This window comes from Sinocyclocheilus grahami, unplaced genomic scaffold (genome assembly GCF_001515645.1).
Source record: "Sinocyclocheilus grahami isolate Dianchi unplaced genomic scaffold, SAMN03320097.WGS_v1.1 scaffold306.1, whole genome shotgun sequence".
Classification (NCBI taxonomy): Eukaryota; Metazoa; Chordata; class Actinopteri; order Cypriniformes; family Cyprinidae; genus Sinocyclocheilus; species Sinocyclocheilus grahami.
This window is the reverse complement of record NW_015505485.1, coordinates 23,137-42,645: the sequence shown is the minus strand read 5'-3', so window position 1 is coordinate 42,645 and position 19,509 is coordinate 23,137. Positions and strand designations below refer to the sequence as shown.

At 39.6% G+C, this 19,509-nt stretch overlaps 1 long non-coding RNA gene across 1 annotated transcript; it reads left to right on the top strand.

The window, feature by feature from the left end:
* The first annotated feature begins 2,627 nt into the window (after window positions 1-2,627).
* On the top strand, window positions 2,628-17,473 carry LOC107601467 (uncharacterized). Its single transcript, XR_001610935.1, has 4 exons — window positions 2,628-2,638; window positions 12,056-12,061; window positions 15,777-15,784; window positions 17,331-17,473. It is a non-coding gene; the product is annotated as an uncharacterized lncRNA (long non-coding RNA).
* Window positions 17,474-19,509: the final 2,036 nt, after the last annotated feature.

Genomic DNA, 19,509 nt, shown 5'->3' with positions numbered 1-19,509 from the left:
AGGAACGCTGGAGGCCCACTCATATTAGCATGCCATCACACTTCTAATTGGGCTAATTGTGGCTCATATACAAGAGGGACAGTGCAGAAACAAGTGGGATAAACACCTGGTTAAATTTGATGAATGAAAGTGCATTTCACACCATATTACATAGCTGTGAATTTCTTTTTTTCTGTCTCTCTCTATACGTTTCCACCTTCTTTTTTTCTTCACTTCCCATATGGCAATCTTTAAAAGTCTGTATTGCCTTTCACTGAAGTCAATTTTGTTTCAAGTGAGGCCCTGTTTCTTATCACACAATTCTCCACTGCCAATGATATTGAGCGGTTCCTGTATTTCTCTGTGTTTGAGTGTGTGTGTGTGTGCATTTGTCTGTTTTGCAGACAGAGCAGGTGGATTGACGTTCTCTCCGGAGGCATATCAGCCTTGACAGATGAAAGGAACGGCATTGTGGGCCGGCGTGGCGTTAAGTAATTGCCTTCTGACTTCACTGGGGGATGTAAGTTTGGAGCATGAAGCATACAGCTATGCCAATTGCACAAACCAATCATGACAAAGAACCATGTAGATGCACCAATCACAAGTAGGAACATGAGTAAACGAGGGTCAAAGGCAGAAAAATTACTTAAAGTCTGAAAGATTTGCCATTTTTAACCTTTTTTTTTTTTTTGCTTACAAAACTCCCATGAACAATATACACAAATTTTATAAACAAGTAACTTTGCTAAAATTTGCATTTCAGACATTATAAGAAAGCCCAAAGTAATTCCAAACGCATATTTCATCAGTACAAGCGTAAAAGTGTTAAGGTACACATTTGTAAAGAAATATTTTGCCTGTACCAGTTCACAAAGCTATAGACTAAATTATTTTTTTTCACAAAACAGATTGACTGATGTAGCCCAATTTGTGAATGAAGCAGCCAGTTTTGTGAAAATAGTTCAGCAGAATAATTGTCTACTGTATAGTAGAAAAATATGCAAATTCAGATACAACCAATGTTAATACTTAAGTAATGATGTAGAAAAGAATCACTGCACTGAACTAGGTTGATTCAGTGCAATTCCTGAACAAATCATTTAGTCCAGATTTGTGAACTGGTTCAGCAGATTCATTAAAAAATTTACTAGGATTATTGAGTCTATAATACAACAGATTAATACAAAACAGCAATAATACACACAATGGCCTGAAGAAAATGTGTGTTCATTCAGAGAAAAGGTTTTCCTATGAATTAATTAGTAGAACAGTCCATTTCTCCTGTGCATTTGTACCCCTTGTTTCTGGAGAAAGCAGAATGAGAGCCGGCTCGCATTCCACAAGGTTGTAAATGTATCGGGTTACCATGAAACCAGGGTCTTGTTCGGCGTCCTGGGGTGTTACAAAGTATTTGTGAAAGCTAGCTAACAAAATATATATTGTGTGTTGGAGTAGTCCAGACGCTACAGACATTTTTACACTTTAAAGGATTATAAAGATCCCATTTCTAATAAGTACAAAAAAAACAATGGTCGGTTCTTATTCAGGACGTCCCATACTATATGCACACCTCATATCAAACCATTTTACTGCAGCATTTTTAAGATAAGGGACATTATCACACTTTAGAGGGGTATAAGGATCCAATTTCTAATAAGTAGAAAAAAAACAATGGTCAGTTCTTAAAAGGGACGTCCCATACTATATGCACACCTCATATCAAACCATTTTACTGCAGCATTTTGGAGATATCGTACATTATTACACTTTAAAGGGCTATAAAGAACACATTTCTAATAAGTAGAAAAAAACAATGGTCAGTTCTTAAAAGGGACGTCCCATACTATATGCACACCTCATATCAAACCATTTTACTGCAGCATTTTGGAGATATCGTACATTATTACACTTTAAAGGGCTATAAAGAACACATTTCTAATAAGTAGAAAAAAACAATGGTCAGTTCTTAAAAGGGATGTCCCATACTATATGCACACCTCATGTCAAACCATTTTACTGTAGCATTTTGGAGATATGGGACATTATTACACTTTAAAGGGCTACAAAGACAACATTTCTAATAAGTAGAAAAAATATTTTTGACTTTAGAAGGCCATAAGGACCTCATTTCTGTAAAGTAGAAGACATTAAAGGTCAGTTCTTAAATCGGACATTTCATATCATATGCACACTTATAAGAAGCCATTTTACTGAGGGAATTTAGAGAAATGCACCATTATTTCACTTCAGAGGCTCATAGAGAAGTATAAATGAGTAAGTAAAAAAATGGCTGTTTTCTAAAATCTATGAGTAAATCAATGGAAAATATTTTACTGTATGATTTTTTAGGAGCATGCAATTATTTCACATATAGAGTTATAAAACTGTACATTTATCAATTCCAATAAATAATAAAAAATAAAAATAAAAAAAACAATTCTTATAAGGGACCTCACCTAATATGTGAAACCTTTATATAAAAACATTGTAGTGTAGCAATTTGGAGTGGCATGCTTTCAGAGTCAAGAAAATTTTGAGACCTTGCCTAATTTCTCCAATTTTGAGACGAATAGAAATGTCACCTTAAGTAGAGAAAAACAATGGCCATTTCATGCAAGGCACCTCCTACTCCTATCAGCACAGCTAAAATGAAGTCTGTGTACTGTGGCAGTTTGGAGTAACATGTATCCTAATACAACAAAACACTATTTAACCACATAAGTAGAAACACTGACTATTTTTAAAAGGCACATAAAATATGAGGGATACCCAATCCTGTTTCAGGAGATCTACCTTCTTCCAGAGTTCAGTGTCAGTCCTGCTCCAGCAAACCTATCTGTAACTATCTATTGTTCCTGACTCTTAATTAGATTAGGTTTGGAGCTGAACTTTTAGTGAGATCTCCAGAAGCAAGACTGGGCATACGCTATGATCCATTCGTCCATGCATCCATCAGATGCATACTACTCTAAACTTTCACAGAGCAAAGACTCCATATTAGGTGTTCAGACAGTGTGTGAGGTGACAGTTCTGAAGTGTGTGTGACTTCATATTTGCTTATAGAGTAGGAAGTGCCTTGCATGCAAAGGCCATTATTTTTATCTATGTATTTATACTGACGTTTCTATAAGCCTCAAAACTAGAGAAACAATAGTGTCTTTTTTTTTTTTTTGGATGTGTGCAACTTCTAACTGCCACAGTACACATACTTCTGATTAGCTGTGCTGACAAAGTAGGAGGTACTTTGCAAGGAAAGTACTTTGTTCTACTTATTTTAAAAAACGTTTCTATAGGTTGCAAAAATTAGGAAATATTAAAACGTCTTTGAGTGTTTTGTTGTGTATGAATGCATGCTACTTCAAACTGCCACAGTACACATACTTCACATTAGGTGTGCTGAAAAAGAAGGAGGAACTTTGGAAGAAATAGCCTTTTCTTTCAACTTCTTTGGAATAATATTTCTATAGTTCTCAAAACTGGAGTTTCTGAGAATTTTCTTGACTTTGAACTCCAAATTGCTACGGTCAAATGTCTTTATACACTGATCAGGCATAACACTATGACCACTCTCCTAATATTGTGTTGGTCCCACTTTTGCTGCCAAAACAGCCCTGACCCATTGAGGCATGGACTCCACTAGACCCCGGAAGGTGTGCTGTGGTATCTGGTACCAAGATGTTAGCAATAGAGCCTTTAAGTCCTGTAAGCTGTCAGGTGGGGCCTCCATGGATCGGACTTGTTTGTTCAGCACATCCCACAGATTCTCGATTGGATTGAGATCTGGGAAATTTGGAGGCCAAGTCAACACCTCAAACTCGTTGTTGTGCTCAAACCATTCCTGAACCATTTTTGCTTTGTGGCAGGGCGCATTATCCTGCTGAAAGAGGCCACAGCCACCAGGTAATACCGTTTCCATGAAAGGGTGTACATGGTCTGCAGCAATGCTTAGGTAAGTGGTACATGTCAAAGTAACATCCACATGGATGGCAGGACCCAAAGTTTCCCAGCAGGACATTGCCCAAAGCATCACACTGCCTCCACTGGCTTTTTTCCATAGTGCACCCCGGTGCCATGTGTTCCCCAGGAAAGCGATGCACACACACCCGGCCGTCCACGTGATGTAAAAGAAAGCATGATTCATCAGATCAGGCCACCTTCTTCCATTGCTCCGTGGTCCAGTTCTGATGCTCATGTGCCCACTGTTGGTGCTTTCGGTGGTGGACAGGGGTCAGCATGGGCACCCTGACTGGCCTGCGGCTATGCAGCCCCATACACAACAAACTGCAATGCATTGTGTATTCTGACACCTTTCCATCAAAATCAATATTAACTTCTTGAGCAATTTGAGATACAGTAGCTCGTCTGTTGGATCGGACCACACGGGCCAGCCTTCGCTCCCCACGTGCATCAATGAGCCCGTCTCCGGTTCACCACTTTTCCTTCCTTGGACCACATTTGATAGATACTGACCACTACAGACTAGGAAGGAACACCCCACAAGAGCTGCCGTTTTGGAGATGCTCTGACCCAGTCATCTAGCAATCACAATGTGGCCCTTGTCAAATCCGTAGCTTGCCCATTTTTTCTGCTTCTAACACATCAACTTTGAGGACAAAATGTTCACTTGCTGCCTAATATATCTCACAAACGAACAGGTGCCGTGATGAAGAGATGATCAGTGTTATTCACTTCACCTGTAAAATGGTTTTATATGAGGTGTGCATATAATATGGAATGTCCCTTATAGGAACTGACCCTTGTTTTTTTTCTACTTATTAGAAATGGGGTCTTTATAGCCCTCCAAAGTGTAATAATGTGTCATATCTCAAAAATGCTGCAGTAAAATAGTTTCATATGAGGTGTGCATATAATATGGAATGTCCCTTATAGGAACTGACCATTGTTTTTTTCTACTTATTAGAAATGGGGTCTTTATAGACCTCTAAATCGAATAATTTCCCATTTTTCTTTTTCTAGGAATCCTGCTATGATTTGAAAGGTTGACAAAAATTCAGTAACACACAACCGTCAAAACACCAATAAATAACACACATATTAAAGCAGAAGTACAAAAAAGAAATCGAGAAATGTCATCTTGTTGTGTTAGATCTCACATCTGGGCGTCTAAATGAAAAGTGCTCTGAAAGCGGGTTCTCTGTGTGTTCCTACAATTACCGTAATCATTGTACTGATTTATGTAATTAATTTCAACCACGGCTGGCTTGACCGTGTTTTTCTGAACTGCGGCTGGCTTGACCGCAGTGAGCCCGTGCGCATTCCCGAAACGAGCAGAAAGTACCAAACCCACATCTTGCCCCGATTGATCTGCCCGCTGCGGGGCAACAGCTCGGTTAAAAACTAGCTCCACGTAATGCTTCTATGTCCAAAGCCTTTAACGTTTTCTTCCTCCAGGTAGTGTCCGTAATGCTGTGTTACAAAAGGTGGGCTCTTATTGTTGGGACAGCCCCGACTCACAGAAGAATAAGGGGAGGAGGAATAGGCGGAGACATGGTCGAGGAGCAGCGTACCCTAGTAAAAAAAAAGTATACTTTATTGTATTTTAAATATATTCGCTGTTTCAATAGTACATTGCAAATATACTAACCAACAATTGTACTAACTTTAATATATAAAAAGTATATTGCCATCATGCTTTTACCTATTTTCACAATGCGACATTTAACACACTTTAAAATAATTGTAATTTAGCATATTTTCTAAAAATATATATATTTTACAAAAATATACTTGAATTGAAAGTTCTGTTAATTTAATTTTTTTAAATTATATTTATTTGCACTTTACTTAGATATATTTAAGAATATGTTTAACTGTGTGCTGAAAATTATCATTATAACAATGCATTGAAAGTATACTTTCAAAGCACATTATTAAATAAGCACATAATAAAATAATAAATAAAGTGTATGCAGTGTACAAACGGCTACTCTTGTAATTGTAATGTAAGTATTTTAGTAATTTAAGGTTATACAATGTTACAGAGAGGTCCAATGTATAAACATCACTCCATGACTAATTGTAACAGCACACCACACAAACACACAAGAAAATGTGTTCTGGACAGAAAATTCAGCTACTGGATTGTGATGTCACAAGTACAGCCAAGTAAACACTGTCTATACTGCACGGCCAAAATTTGAAGTTCACTCACACTGCATTAACACATTATATCATAATCGGTGTTCAAAAAATTGTAACATTATTAATTTTAGGGAGAAATAAAGCTAAAAAAACCTTTATATATAATGTGAATTTAACATTGAAAGTTAATGTGAATAAAAATGTAAGTTAGGCTAGGCCTACTAATCATAACACTTTCATTGCACAGAAAGAGCAAATAACATTTACATTATCCAATTTTCACTGACACTCTAGAGTTCAAGCACTCTCAAAAACTCCCATTAAAATCACTGAAGCTGTTCACACTGCGAAATCAATATCTTACAGATTCGTACACACAACTGCAATTGTGAAGTGAAGAAAGCACCGGCATTTTAGCGATGACTCATCGGAACACCTCTGATTGGCCATTGCATTCATAAGCTCAACAGAATCGTGTGTTATTGATCATAATGCGCAGTGCTGATAAACGCTTCTGTGTCTGGCTCAGCGTCAGCCAGTGAACTCAAATTAGAATTTAGCAGCTTATGATATGACGCGCTGGCTGAACGTACATGTGATTGTATCAAACATAGAAAATATTAATCGGCTATTTTTGGTCTTTTGGAAGCTGCATTCAAAATCCACTTGGCTGAAAAATCTAAGGGGGCACGTGCCCTCACTTTGAATGGGCATGACGCCTTTGATTGGCATTGATACAGTAGGCCTATCTGTAAAGCTGCATAAGTAGTTTCCCAGGAATCAGTTTTTAGTCTCTTTCAATATTGTTTGGAAGTGGAAAGACACAGTTTGTCTTTAGACCTAATCATTACACATTTATGCTTGAGTGATTGAGGATGGACAGCAAATACATTATTGGTATGAGACACTTCATATATAAATGTTGAGGAAATATTATTGCTATTATTATTAATATATAATTATTATTATTATTATATCCAAAATGTTAATTATTTGGAAAATGTAACAATTTATTATCAGTCAGGTAAATATGTATTATGCCAATTATCTCCACAGCCAATTCAACGATATCAAATCAATACAAGACATCAAACTCTCAAAGACGAATCTAAGAGTAAAATGCATTCCTGAGATTAAATGTATTAGATGTATTAGAAAAATACATAGTACAGAGTATGTGGAGATACTCTGTACTACGGGCATTCTGGCTACAGAATCGCGCTAACCCTTTTGCTGCAATCCTTTAAATACAAAACTAAGAAGAGACTTACAAGCAGTTTATGCAACCAGCCCCAGGACTTAAATAGGGTGAATAGGAAAATAAATTATATATCAATATTCCTATAAAATATTATGAAAACGTTGCCAATTATTACTCCCATTATTACAATACATTTTTCATTACATGTTGCCCCAAGAACACATTAATATGCAAATGAGATACAGTTTATAGATAGATTATATGGAGTGAGTCTGCCCATTTAGGGCCATTTTTCCCACATATTGCATAAATTAAAATAGTATATCAATTAATTCCGTTATATCTTTCATAACATAAGTGAGAATAATTTTTATACAAAGTTTATTAAACAAAAAAATAAATAAAATAAATAAAATTGATAGGTGATCAAAAATAAAATAAAATAGGGGGTGCTGCGGAGGTGCGAGTATGTAAGACGTGTTTTGCGGCAGCTCCTCGGATTTGCGAATTTAATGTTATTTTTCTGAAAATCTTTTTTATTTTTGCTCTTTTATTGCTTTGGGCTTTGTGCTGAAGTTATACGAACTGCTTGTGACATTTGTGATGGCTGGCAAAGCAGCTAAACTAGACTCCGTAAAAGGCCGCGGGAAGCATAGAGTATCTCCTGAGCCCGGGGGCTAACGAGGATTTGGTGTCGAGCATAAGAGAAATGATGGACGAGATGCGGTCAGATATTATAAGCAACTTCAATTCAATTTTGTCCGACACCGTGAAAAGAGAGATAACTGCAGTTCTAGAGCCTTTTGAGAGACGGATGGGTTCATTGGGAAAGATGGTTACAGGCCTCGAACGAGCTGCCAACAGCCACAGCGACCATTTGGATGAGCTACAAACAAATGTTAACAAGCTGACTGCTCAGGTGGAAAGTCTTTCCAAGAAATGCGAAGACTTGGAGGGACGATTAAGGTGGAATAATATTCGTCTGGTAGGCTTACCCGAGGGATCCGAGGGCCCGCGTGTCTCCAAATTCATAGCGCAACTTCTTCAGGAGGTATTGGGTCTCGACAACCAGTCGGCACTTGATCGGGCTCACCGATCACTTCGAGAAAAACCTGGAGCAGGAAAGGCTCCTCGCCCATTCATTATTAAGGTCAGCAGTTTTCAAGTCCGAAAACAAATTTTGCATCGTGCATGGCAGTCATCGCCTCTTCTCTACAAAGGAAAGAAGCTCTCTATTTTCCCAGATTTCGCTCCGTCAGTGGCCAAGAAACAGGCTGCTTTTGCACCGGTGAAGAAGGAACTTCACTCGTGTCCGAACGTCAAATTTGGTCTTCGCTTCCCAGCGACCTTAAAGATTACTTTACCTGGAGGTGAAGTGCACAGGTTTGATGATCCCAATTTGTCTTTAGACTTTGTCAGGAAAAACGTTAAGAAAGGTGTGTCTCCGAACACCGTTGAATAACAGCACGCTGCTCGATCTGACTATTTTCTAATATTTCAGCAAAATGACTTCATTAGTCATGACGTACGCTTTTTTTTTTTCTTTTTTTTTTTTCTCCAAACATTTGATGACTGGGGCAGCCTGGTTTGAAACCTCAATGATGCACATTTCCATACTCTGGATGTATCTCTGTTGTTTGATTTGAGTGGATGTTTTGCACAAATTATTGAATCGCAATGTCGCAATTCCTTGTACGCCAGGTTAGCTGTGAGTTTTTGTTTTACAGCTAATAAATATGAGGCGAGATTTTTTGTTAGGAGAGGGAAATGCGCGTACATCTCAGAGACAGAGACCAACACAGGCTGAGGGGGAGATGGGTGGGGCAAATGTTCCATTCATCTTTTTCTGGGAAATCCAGAGGTGTAGCAATTCTATTACATATATCTATTCCTTTTGTACATTCAAAGGTGATTTCTGATTCCTCTGGGAGATTTGTCATCGTTACTGGGCAAATTTATGTCAACATTGCTTTAGCTAGTCTGTATGCCCCTAATTGGGATGTCAAATCTTTTTTCAAACGTTTCTTTTCAACACTTTCAGAGTTATCTTCTCATTACCTTATTCTTGGAGGTGACTTTAATTGCTGTCTTAACCCACAGCTGGATCGTTCCTCTTCTAACTCTTCTCCTCTGTCTAAATCCTCTAAAGTTATCCAGTTATTTATGAAAGAATTCTCTGTTTCGGATGCTTGGCAATTTCTTAACCCCTCTAGCCGGCAATATTCCTTTTTTCCCCACGTCCATCATACTTTCACGCGTATTGATTATTTTCTGCTGGACAATAGACTTCTACCAAGTCTGGTTGATTGTAAATATGAAGCTATTGTTCTTTCTGACCATGCCCCAGTTTGTTTGAAAATCCATTTTGATAGTTTCATTAAGTCCATGGCAGTTTAATAAAAGGTTACTTTCTAATGAGGGCTTTATCAATTTTATCTCTCAACAAATTTATTTTTTTATTAGTGTAAACAAAACACCAGAGGTCTCTGCTGCTCTTTTGTGGGAAAGTCTAAAAGCTTACATTAGGGGGGAAATAATTTCATATACCGGATACGAGAGGAAACTGAGAACTGAAAAATTATCTATGTTGGCAAAGCAACTATCTCAGCTTGATATTTTATATGCCACATCCCCATCCCCAGATATACTCAAAGAATGCCTGACCCTAAAATCAGAATATGATATCCTTATGACTCAGCGCACAACTGAAATTTTGCTCAGAACAAGGTCTACTTACTTCGAACATGGTGACAAAGCTAGTAGACTTCTAGCACACCAGTTACGCAAGGCAGCTTCAGCCAATCAAATTCCCAAGATTCCCAAGATTCAAAGATTCAAAAAGGTATTACAACTAATCCCTTGCACATTAACTCTATATTTAAAGAATTTTTTATGTCCTTATACTCATCTGAGCTTTCCACTAACTCTCCCAGCTTTGACACATTTTTTAGCAATTTAGTCATGTTCCTTCCATTGAACAATCATATTCCGAGGAAGCAGATCAGCCAATTACTATTGAAGAACTTTATGTAGCTGTTTCTTCCTTACAGTCAGGGAAATGTCCAGGGCCAGATTGGTTGAATTTTATAAAGTGTTTTGGCAAAAACTTTCCCCTTTACTATTGGATATGTTTAATTAATCATTTGAAAAAGGCTATCTCCCTCAGACCCTTAATCAGGCTTCTATTTCTCTTTTCTTGAAAAAAGAGAAGGACCCATTAGACTGTACTTCCTTCCGCCCAATAAGTTTGTTAAATGTAGATTTCAAACTGTTATCAAAATTACTGGCTTTAAGACTTGAACATGTTCTACCAACTATAATTTCATTTGACCAAACAGAACAGGTTTTATCCGAAATCGTCACTTATTCTCCAATCTCAGGCAGCTTTTTAATATAATTTACAATCCTTCTCAGGCTATTACTGAGGAAGCTTTGATTTCGATGGACGCTGAAAAAGCGTTTGATAGAGTGGAGTGGAATTATTTATTTTATACTTTGGGTAAATTTGGTTTTGGAAAGAAATGTATTTCATGGATTAAGTTACTTTATTCTTCCCCACTGGCTGCAGTAAGGACAAATAATATTAAATCTGATTATTTTCGTTTATATCGCTCCACAAGAAAAGGATGTCCCTTAAGCCCTCTTTTATTTGCAGTAGCCATTGAACCCCTCTCTATCGCCCTTCGATCTAACTGTGCCATTACTGGGATAGTTAGTAATCATGTGGCGGTAAAAGTGTCTTTATATGCAGATGATTTACTTCTTTATGTTTCTAATTGATCTAATTCTGTCCCTGCTGCCTTAGACACACTTCGATCTTTTGGTCAAATTTCTGGATATAAATTAAACTTATCCAAAAGCCTAATATTTCCTATTAATACATTAGCAAAAACTTTTCCTTTAAATACCCTACCTTTTAAAGTATCTTCATCTAGTTTTACATATCTTGGAATACATGTTACACATAAATATGTAGTTCCCCTTCAGGAACTCGAGCTGCGTCGAGATTCGCTTTGGGAACGCCCTTGCGTGACCGCGTTCTGAAGCACGTGTCAAATCAGTCCAATGGAGCTGCGAGACCTCACGAGCGGGGTGACGTAAGCACCAGAAAGTATAAAAGCGCATCCAGCAGAGCGCAAACCAGCTTCTGCTCTTCAGTAGCGCTCTGTGTATGTGTCTGTCTATTTACTGTTGTCTGTCCGCAAGCATATATAAAAAACAATCATAAAAAAGTCTATGGCAAGCGAACGGCATTACAAACCCTGTGTTCCTCCCTGCCCATGATATCTGGCGGCGGGGGATACACACGATTTGTGTGTCGTTTATTTGGGAGCGGAGCATGCACGGTCAGCTTTTGAGCAGCTGATTGTCATCACTGCGAGTTATTCTGGCCAAGAAATGCTGAAACTGAATACTGAAACTCTGACACACTTCCTTCCAGACCTTACGGGGTATCATGTGCTTGTCTGCACAGACAACACATCGGTGGTCTCCTACATCAATCGCAGGGGGGTCTGCGTTCGCGCCCCTTGTACAAGCTGGCGCGCCAGATCCTTCTGTGGGCTCAGGGGAAGCTCCTCTCTCTAAGAGCAGTTTATATCCCTGGGTATCTAAATCAGGGGGCAGATATCCGGCCTTAGCTGCTTACCACGCCCTTCTGGGTGGTCAATCATTGGGAAGACACCCACTTATCACTCGTTTCCTCCGTGGCACCCTGAGGCGGAGGCCGGTACAGCGCACTAAGGTGCCCTCATGGGACCTGGCTGTGGTGAGGGCCGGGTATGTCCCTAAGGTGCCCACTTCTTCCCCAGGGCCCATAGTACTTCAGGCATTCTGTTCTCCTCCATTCCAGGAAGTAGGCAAGAAAGGCTTAATCTGCTCTGTCCAGTTCGAGCACTGGACGCTTACGCACACAGAGCTGCCCCGTGGCGTGAGGCAGATCAGCTTTTGTTTGTTGGTTTTGGTCCGCCAAGGAAGGGATCTCCGGCGACCAAGCAGACTATGAGTAGATGGGTGGTTGAGGCTATCTCACTAGCTTACGAGTCCTCTGGCCCCCCGTCGCCTATGGGGGTCAGAGTGCACTCGACCAGGAGTATGGCGGCCTCCAAGGCTTTCAACTTGGGTGTGGCCTTGCAGGACATTTATGCTGCGGTGGGCTGGTCCTCTCCGCACACTTTTGTCCGCTTTTACAACCTAGACCTGGCATCTACCCCAGGTTCCCAAGTTCTCTCTTCGTGATGTGCTCATAAGATACACACACAGGCAGGGACTTGGTAGTATGGCGCAGTGGGTATTCTCGTTCCCAAAGCGAATTTTCCGCTTTTACAACCTAGACCTGGCATCTACCCCAGGTTCCCAAGTTCTCTCTTCGTGATGTGCTCATAAGATACACACACAGGCAGGGATTGGTAGTATGGCGCAGTGGATATTCTCGTTCCCAAAGCGAATTTTGATGCAGCTCGAGTTCCTGAAGGGGAACGTTTCTAGGTTACGTATGTAACCATGGTTCCCAGAGGGAACAAGACGCTGCGTCTCTTTGCCATACTCCCTGCATCCCTGCAGGCGCTACGTCATCGAAGCTGGTTTGCGCTCTGCTGGATGCGCTTTTATACTTTCTGGTGCTTATGTCACCCCGCTCGTGACGTCTCGCTGCTCCATTGGACTGATTTGACACGTACTTCAGAACACGGTCACGCAAGGGCGTTCCCAAAGCGAATCTCGACGCAGCGTCTCGTTCCCTCGGGGAACCATGGTTACATACGTAAACTAGAGACGATTTATTTAAAGCAAATTGGTCTCCTTTGTTGTCCCGAACTGAGGATTTTGAACGATGGTCTCTTTTGAATCTCACTTTAGCTGCTCGAATTAATGCTGTTTAAGATGTCGGTTGTCCCACGTTTTTTATATTTGTTTCAATGCATTCCTATGTTTCTCCCACAGAATTTTTTTCGAGATTTAGACTCCAAGATACTGGACTTTATATGGAATAAAAAGGTCCCCAGGCTACGTAAAGCATATCTACAGAGACCCAAGTCACTGGGAGGTCTGGCATTACCTAATCTGAGGTTCTATTATTAGGCCACCAACATTAGAGCCTTAAAATGTTGGCTTTATTATAAGAATTTAGAGTCTCTTCCCCCATGGCTTATGATGGAAGCAAATTCCCGCAAAATCCAGCTCACTGAATGCTTTAGTACATTCTCCCATTCTATCTTCTACCTCACCCTTTGCTAAGAATTTGATAGTAAAGATCACTCTTAAGATTTGGGCTCAGTTTAAGCACTTCTTCGGATTACAGTCAATTCTCAATCTATGCTCCGATAGCCAGTAATCATGTTTTTTCTCCCTCTCTGTTGGACAGTGGCTTTTTATCTTGGTCTAGTTGTGGCGTTAACTCGTTTCATGATTTATATATTGATGGCACTTTTGCTTCTTTTCAACAGCTTAGAGAGAAATTTTCACTTCCAAAGCAGCATTTTTTCAGATACTTACAAATTCGTAGTTTTGCTCGTGCCACATTTTCAAATTTTCCTCTCCTGCCTAATGATACTCCTTTGAATAGTTTTATCATTCCAATTTGTACTTTAAAAGGCCTAATCTCACAAATCTACTTTCAAATCCATAGCCTATGTCCTGAGTCTTTAGACTCCATTAGGGCTCTTTGCCAAGATGATGTGGAAGAGGAGATATCAGATGAACTATGGGAAAAGATCCTCAACAGGGTACATGGATCATCTATATGTGCCAGATATTCACTTATTCAGTGTAAAGTTGTGCATCGTGTCTATTTTACAAAAGCTAGATTGGCTAGGATTTATGAAGGTGATTCTCCAGCATGTGACAAATGTTGTCAAATTCCGGCAAACCTGATTCATATGTTTTGGCTTTGCCCTTCATTGTATAATTATTGGACAAACATTTTTGAAACTTTATCATTTATTACAGGGGAAAGAATTGAACCGAATGCTCTCACTGCTTTGTTTGGAATTTGCCCCTCTGTACCATCCTTGTCAATTCTTAAACAGGATGCAATTTCCTTTGTTACTCTGTTGGCTAGGAGACTAATATTGCTGAACTGGAAATCTAAAACGCCCCCTTCACATTCTCGTTGGTTATCAGATGTTCTTTATTTTATTTTATTAAATTAGAAAAGATACGATTGTCCCTCAAGAAATGCTCAAATAGCTTTGGAAAGCTGTGGGGCCCCCACTTTCAGTATATTAAAGAGAATTGTTCTTTACTCAGTCCTGATAGTTGATGGGAAAGGAGTAAGGCTTGATTTCTGAAGGTTGTTTTACAAATCTCATAAACAGCTTGAATAACGGATTAATATTTATTTATATATGTATATTTAATTATTATTATTATTAGTTCCTATTATTCTGCATTGTTTGTTCATGGTTTGTGTTTTTTTTGTTTTGTTTTTTGTTGTAGTTGCTTTGTACCTTATTTTATTAGTATTGACACACATTGTGTTTATCATTGCTTTCTGTTCATGTGTACACTATTTTCTGTGTAGAAAATAAATTAAAAAATAAATTAAAAAAATAATAAAATAAAATTGTCCAGGGGCCTGTTCTTCGTACATCGCTAACTTAGTTAGCTGGATTTGATTGTTGGTGATTTGGCATAGTCTTGGATTGTTCAGTTCTTCGAAGCTCATCCCCGAGCTGCTGTCATAGCAACAGGTGCGTAAACTTAACCCTGCTCGGGAGCAGCTTGTTTCATGTAAACAGGATTAGATTGCATCTTTTTAAGCAGAATTGATACTTAAAATCTGTCCGCTACCACCCCGCTATACTTTATTACAAGAGTACCCTACTAATCCAGGGACATTTAAAAATTAATTTAAAGATAATATAATAATGTTGTGTAGTCTTTAATACTATAGACACAGCCAGTTTTACTCACTGAAAGATTTATTCATCATAAAATTATTACTTCATAATTGTATTCGAGTCTTACACACATGCTATACAGATAAGTGACGTGACATGTGGCCATGTGGCCAAGTATGGTTACCCATACTAGGAATTAGTGCTCTGCATTTAACCCATCCTAAGTGCACACACACAGCAGTGAACACACACACACAGCAGTGAACACACACCCGGAGCAGTGGGATACTGTAGAGTCGTGCATTAATTTGAATAATGACAGCTATTATGGGAGGCTATCATGGCTTGATGGAGTGCAGGAGATGCAGATAACATGATCTTTCCTGACACACCATTACAGTTACAGATAATTGAAAAATTATCATTAGAAATTTCTAAATACATTTACATTTATTAGTTTAAAATGTTTTTAAAGAATTTGTTTGAACTATTTAAAATTTATTTAAGAGTTTGTCCAAATAATCGTCCTCTATGATGTCATGTTCTGTGATGACTTTAGTACCATGGACAGTGAATCATTAGCAGGCTGTCGTAATCGAAACATGTCATTTGTAGATGTTCCCTCAGATAGACGATGACGTCACAACACTCCATAGAGGTAAGTGTGTTTATCAGCTTCTTTAAAACGTCGAGTTCTGCAGAAAAATGTGTTGAAGCTTATGCTCGTAACAGTCGGTAATGATAATTAACCGAAATTAGCCTTTTTAAATGCAGACAAAAGTTAACAAAGTTATTGAACGTGGAAGTCTGAATGTGCGAATATAAAATGTCTCCGGTTACTATTGTAACCTCGGTTCCCTGAGAGTGGGAATGAGACATCACGGCGACATTTCTCTGTTATGGGAACTCCTTCCCTTCCAACCGTTCCTGAAGTCCTATTGGCTCACGCCAGTCCAAAAGACTGGCCAATTGTGGCGAAGTATGCCAATTGCATGCAAATACTGACAAGATCGAGAGGCAGTATAAAATGCGGTGCACGCGACAATTACATCAGAATCTGATTCTGAACGCCGCTTAGCAGGTCGTGCAGCGAACACGGTGGCCTCCGTGATGTCTTGTTCCCGCTCTCAGGGAACCGAAGTTACGATAGTAACTGGAGACGTTCCCTCTCGAGCTTTCACGAGACATCACAGAGACATCTCTCCATTATGGGAATGATATTCAATCCCGCCGTGAGTGAGGCTAGGAGCAGCCTGTACAAGTCACATACTCAGCGAAGGCTTGCGGCTGATAGGTGGCCATAAGCCAATGAGCGTCTGAAGCCCAGGTATATGAAATTTGCAAATCTGGTCAGTAATAACGTATGCTGCGCTGAGAACAGGGCAGTAGCAACAACAGTAATGCAAGGGGCTGCACAGACATAACTGTGTTTAGCAGCATAACACATAACATGTTAATGGTAGCATGAAGGGAATCAGACATGAATAACAGGAAGCTGCACTGAGTACAGGGCAGACAACATCAACAATAGCATAGAGGGCTGCGCAGAGTAACTACTGTGCGAGGCAGCAAACACATGAATAGAGGTAGCATAAACGTGAATCAGTCACTCACCGACAGCACTTGGGAGGCTCAGGACTGAACGTCCAGCTTGTAAAACCTGGCGAAGGAATTCTGAGAAGACCAGCCGGCTGCAAAGCGTATATCTTGAATAGACATACCTCTCGACCACGCCCAGGAGAAGGCGATAGCTCTTGTTGAGTGGGCCCTAATGTGCAAAGGGCATTCCAAACCTGGGCTCGTATAAGCAGCCGTGATAGCGTCCACATTCCAGTGGGCAAGTCTCTGTTTTGACACTGCAAAATGTTTGTGTGTTGGATGTTCCTTCCCTTCGCACAACCACCGTAGCACACGAAAAGCTGGTCAGATTGCCGAAAGCTGGCTGAACGGTCAATGTAAATCCTCAAAGCCCTGACGGGGCACACCGAAGTCTGAGCGTCCGCATCACGCGAGGTCGATGACTCAGAAGACAGGGTGGACAACGAAACAGTCTGCGCTCTGAAGGGGGTAGACAGTGATTTAGGCACGTAGCCTGGTCTCGGCTGGAGAGTGACGCTGCAGTCACCAGGTCTGAAGCGAATACAGTCGCTGTCCACAGAAAACACATGTAAATCCTCTATGCGCTTAGCCGAAGTGAGGGCAAGAAGAAGTGCACTTGTGACACTGTCACACAGGACACATGTTTTAACCTGCTCAATATATTATAATGATTTTATGTATGTTTGAGTTTTAATAGGTTTTCATGTTGTCTTAGCCATTTTATTCCTCTTAACTATTTTAATGTGTGTATGTCTTTAAGTGAGTCCGGGTGTTCCTGTCATGTGACTCATCACATGACAAAAAATAGGAACTGAACAGTACAAAGGAGGCAGCATGACAAACAGACAAGGTCATTGACCAAACACTTACACGCTGGATTGTGGAGTTGTTTATGGATTTACAATTCCAGTATTTTCACACATCTTGGATTATCACTTTCTTTGTACTGTATATACACCGGTGGAACTTACATTGGAACTTATTTTACATTGGAACTTACAGCACGCTTACAGACTCTGTGCTTTTAACAGCCTAGGATTTCTAGTTTTATTGTGTTGTTTTAAGTTCCTTGTGGATTTTGTAAATACACTATTTATTCATTCTACTTTTGTTGTTGTCTCATCTTTTTAAAACTTATTTTACCTCACACAGTTTAATCTGACCCCATTTTAAATCTATGTAATTCGGCCGACAAGGCCGATCGTTACACACTTTTGAGAGATATTTCCTTCATATCAACAGATGCTAAAGGGTCGAATGGTGGCTGTGAAAGAGCTCTTAACACCACCTCTAGGTCCCAGGGTGAGACTGAAGGCCGATGCGGGGGATGCAATCTCCTCGCTCCTGTAACCCTGTGGTGCTTTTGACCGAAAAATTTTAAAAATCACAGCTTCATCGGAATGGTTCGAAACTTGGTGACTTTTATGGCATTTGGAATGTGAACACAAACAAAAAATTAAGGGCATGATTCGAGCAGACTAAGTGGTCGTAAAAAAAATAGTCACACTTGTGGTCTTCGGTCAAAAATGACAGACCATAGGAAATTAATGGAAAATCGACAAAAACACAATTCTGAGAATTTTTCTGTGTACAATCTACAAATCTGACCCAATGCAGAAATAAAATACACAGCAATGACAGGGTGAAACTCTAAAACATAAAGAGTGCAAAACCAACATATCCACTCACACGCACATGCGCACATACACAGACCTATGAACTGGTGTGACTGTAACACAGCAAATATGTAAAATAAAAGCAATATTCAACTACAATAAAGTATAAAAGTGGACCGCAAGGAAGGGGTTACACTCTAAAACATCAAGAGTGCAAAACAGAAAAAAAAAAATCTAAACCTTTACAAAAAGTTGTCTTTGAGAATGTCTAAATATATATCCAAACCCACAACTTAATAAAAATAAGAATTTAGGTCTAAAAACAGTTAGAGAATTTATTGGCCTTTTATATAGAGCTATATAGGAATCTATGGGCTAAACCATGGAATAGCAGATGTTTTTCTTATTTTACTCCGACCAGATGGCACTAATCTGACTTAAAAAATGGGATTTTAAAGGCATCGACTCTATTTTAACATGAAATACTGCATTAATTGAAAAGTAATATAAAAATATATTTTTAATTTTTTAAAAATTATTTTCAATGTGCAGAAATTCATCATAATAATTGTATAAATATTACTTAGTGCCATGAAATTATCTCAAAATACATAATACAAAATATTATTGAACAAAAATATATTACATTGATTATACTGGGGAGAAAAAAGTTAAATTTCAGGTGTCCGGTCACTTTTGACCGTGAAGATCACAAGTGTGACTCCCAAAGGAGGAGCACCAGAGAAAACTTGTGTTGATGGTAAAGATCCACTATCCAGTCTGTACTGTAGAAAACGCAGAATATCCGACATGGAGCAAGCAGCCGGGCCGATATAAACATCACGGCACCATTTCACAAACACTCCCCATTTTAGAGCATACAAACGCCTCTTGGAGGGCGCCCGCGCCTCCGAGAGCGTGTCGAGCACACGAGAATGCAGAGCATTCAGCTCCTCTGATATCCCCGAAGTAGCCACACATGAAGGCTCCATAACTCAGCCCGTTCCGTGTGGTTCAGGTGCCACACCGAGCCGCTCGCTTGAGACAACAGATCCTTCCTGATGGGGATAGGCCAGGGCGATGCCACCAGCAGCTCTGTCAGGTCCGGGAACCAGGGCTGGTTCGGCTGCTTCGGGGCGATGAGTATCACCGAAGCCCCCTCCTCCCTGATCTT